The sequence below is a fragment of the Canis lupus genome, chromosome X, assembly GCF_011100685.1.
Source record: "Canis lupus familiaris isolate Mischka breed German Shepherd chromosome X, alternate assembly UU_Cfam_GSD_1.0, whole genome shotgun sequence".
Lineage (NCBI taxonomy): Eukaryota > Metazoa > Chordata > Mammalia > Carnivora > Canidae > Canis > Canis lupus.
In genome coordinates, this window is record NC_049260.1 from 109,029,339 (window position 1) to 109,033,369 (window position 4,031).

Genomic DNA, 4,031 nt, shown 5'->3' on the forward strand with positions numbered 1-4,031 from the left:
TTATTTGGGTCTGAGAATGATAAAAAACATTTCCATGTAAATTAATGGCAATTGCTTCTTTGCTTTATGTCATTTCCTCTTATGAAAGATTTCATAGGCACACTCTACTTTTGGATAGTGGAGGAAACCTATATTCCCACTTCCCTTCTAGAAAGTGTCGTACTAAATTCTGCAGACTATTTTGAGTGCTGAAATCTTACACTATGAGGTGTTTTTTATTTTTTTAAATCCAGTGGTTTGGAAAGCAAACTGGGCACTTCCAACACTTCCTTTTATTTATTTTTATTTTTATTTTTAAAGCCTTTATTTTTAGGTAATCCCTACACCCAACATAGGGCTTGAACCCACAACCCCGAGATCAAGAGTTTTAGGCTCCACCGACTGAGTAAGCCAGGTGCCCTTCAAATACTTCCTTTGAGATGGTAATTTAGCAAGGAGGCACATAAATACAGTGAGCTTGGTAAACCTACTACCAGACACAGCTATGGCATGGTTCAACTCATGTAAGGTTTCCTTTCGCACGTGTGCCTACTGCCCAACTGGCTATAATAAGGAAAGAACCTCAGTGGTGATTCTTCCTGCACCAGACTTTTCAGTTTCTGTGATTAGTATCTATAATTTTAGTCCAACTGTGTTGGTGTTAGAAACTTCAAAGCAAATCCAAAGCCTAGTATTTAGGGGAATATATTTTAAAGGAATACTCACTACCAATTAGCCTAGGCGGTAATGAAAATCATCATATATTTTCAATGATGAAAGATCCCAGTAGGAGGTCTCTTAATGGATGACAGGTGCCAGAGTGAGAGGCGTCCAGTGGGAGGAGGGCAAAGCCTGCTTCTCAGTCATCTTAAGAGAGCACAACACGCCCTTTAAGTTGAACTCAAAACACATACAGAGTGCTACTCACAATTTCTTGTTGTATTTCAGTCAGAACGCCACTACTTAGAGTCAAATCACCTGAAACCTTCCAGGAAGACTGGGCAGGGTACCACAAGTTCACCATCTCTTGTGGTGTCTTGAAATAGCTATCGATCACATAAAGCAAACCACGGTATAATCTAATTGCTAAAGGTTTAGGTTTGGGGATTCTTCTATGTTTCCTTTGAAAGGCTACCACACTTAATGCTGATAGGATATGCCTCCCACTGGAATGTGAGCACCACAAGGGCAGGTATTTGTGCTTTCTTCATGGATATATGCCAAGCATTTAGAATGGTACCTGTCACATGATGGTTACTCAGAAATATTTATTGAATGAATGGATGTTAAAATTATAAAATTAGTTCTTTGCCAGGCTCTCTTTTTTTCTTTCATACCAAATATTCCAAGAAGTTCAGCCACCTGTTCTTGTCTTTGTTTTGCTCTATTCCTATTTGCCCCATTAAAACCCCATTTATAAAGTAGTTTTATCAGTTGTACTTTATTGAATTTATTAATGAAGTATAACACACATATGGAAAAGTGCAAAAAATTGTATCACCTCAATGAATTTCCAAAAACTAAATATATACATGTGATCAGCACCTAAATGGAAAAACAGAACCTATATAGCACCTAAGAGACTCTCAACTTTGAACATCATAGATTAGTTTGACCTGTGTCTATTTTTTTTATAAAAATGAAATAATATAGCACATCCTCTGTGATTATGGCTTCTTTTGCTCATCATTGCATTTGTGTGGTTTATACATGCTGTTAAATGTGCTTGTACCTCATTCAGCTTCATTGCTGTCTTTTAATATTATGCAATTTATTTATCCATTTTATTGCTAAAAGGCATTTGTGTTGTTTCTAGTTTGGGGAAATCATGAACAGGCAGTTATGAATGTGCTTGTACCTGTCTTTTGGTACATTTATGTATGCATTTCTTTTGTGTATTGACTTGGTCACTTCGGGCAGCTATAACAAAACACCATATACTGGGGGGCTTAAACCATAGATATTTATTTCTCATAGTTCTGGAAGCCTAGAAATTCAAGATCAAGGTACCAGCCCATTTGGTTCTGATGAGGACCCTCTTCCTGGCATGCAGATGGCCACCTTCCTGCTGTATCTTCACATGGCAGAGAGAGACGGAGAGAGAGAATCTCTCTTGTGTCTCTTTTTATTAGGATACTAATACCATTTACGAAAGATCTACCCTCTTGACCTAATTCCTTCCCACAGGTCCTGCTTCTGAATACCATCACATTGGGAATTAGGCTTCAACATAGAAATTATGGGGTTGTGTGTGCAAATGTTCAGTCCATAGCAGGCATATACCTAGGTTTGCACCATTTTTAAAGGTGTGTATCTCAGCTGTTCCTCTTCTGTATTTCTTTTCCATTACATTTCTTCACCATGGCAGAGAGGATTATTTACTTTGCCAGTGACCATAAAAACAGCCTTTTATTTTTTATTTTTTTAAAGATTTTGTTTGTTTGAGAGAGAGAGAGAGAGAGAGCACAAGCCAGGGAGAGGGGCAGAAGAAGAGAGAGAAGCAGACTCCCTGCTGAGCAGGGAACCTGGTAGAACAGACCTTTCAATGAGAGTTGAAGACTCCAAAATTAGTTGGGACTAAAAACATTCCCTGCTGATATTTCTGCCATTAATAGCCATTCCTAAGGAGTTTCTGGGGATCATATATTCATGGAACAAAAATGTTATTTGTCATCTGAATGCATCCATGTTTGGATATCATGTACATTTTATTGGTTAAAGCACTGGGTTATCTAGTTGGTGACACATGAGTCCATCTGAATCAATCCATTACTACCCATTAAAATAGAGCCAAGAGCAGGGTCCTGAAAAATGGAGACACTGAAGGGAAAAGTTTTGAACGAGACTGCCAGAGAAGAAGCCTGATGGACAGTTTATTGGACGGGTACAAACCGAAGAGCTAAGAGACAGCATGGGACACTTGGGAAACAGAAGGAAGGGGGACTTCAGGATGTGAATGGAAGTTCCACTATGTGAAGCAGAGGGACCCAGAAGTCTAGGAATTTTGTTGACTTTGCAGCCTTGCCTAGAGTTTTTTTTTTTTAAGATTTTAATTTATTTATTCATGAGAGACAGAAAGAGAGAGAGAGAGAGGCAGAAACACAGGCAGAGGGAGAAGCAGGCTCCATGCACGGAGCCCGATGTGGGACTCGATCCCGGGTCTTCAGGATCAGGCCCTGGGTTGAAGGTGGTGCTAAACCATTGAGCCACATGGGCTGCCCCCTTGCCTAGAGTTTACGCTGATCTACCATGTACTCTGTTCACGGTGACCTATTTGATGGGGGCACACAGGTCAAATGAAAAACTATTAATAAGTTAATGAGACTGTATGTATGTTTGAAAGTTGCTATGAGTACATCTTAAAACTACTTATAAGAAAAAAAATTGTAGCTGTGTGTGATGGATGTTAACTAGACTTACTGTCATGATTATCTATCTCAAATCGTTCTGTTTTACACCTGAAAATAATATAATGCTATATATCAATTATGTTTCAATAAAAAAAAGCTACTGGGAAAATGAATTTCCCACAAAAGCCTAAGGAACAGCAATCCCAGAATGATGGCACAGATTAAATAGTGCATACAAATAGTCATTTCTCTCATTAAAAAAAACTTAAGAACCCTACCACACGGCAGAAAAAAAAATGGGAGCAAATGAGTGATTTCATAGTAATATGGGCAGACCCTTTCCATGCTAATGGTCTAACAGCCCAGGGGTACTTAAGCTTAGTACTTAAGTATACAACCTGATGCCAAGACTGTATTTACATGGTCTTGGTTTCTGTTTATAAAGAGCATTTTTACTGCCACAACTGTCAGTCAGCTTTGACTACAAACCCACCAGGTAGCAATCAGGGGAGCTTAGGTCAAAGTGGAGGGGAAATGGTCAAACCAGCTGACTCTGAACATTTTTAGAGACAAACAAGGTTGAGGTGATGGATGAATTCTGTCAAGGCTGAAATTGAGCATTTAGAGTCTCTAAAATGCCATCCCCTGAAACGCTAATACAACCATTTAAAAAGTCAGCAGGATTTTTTTTTTATAAATGTG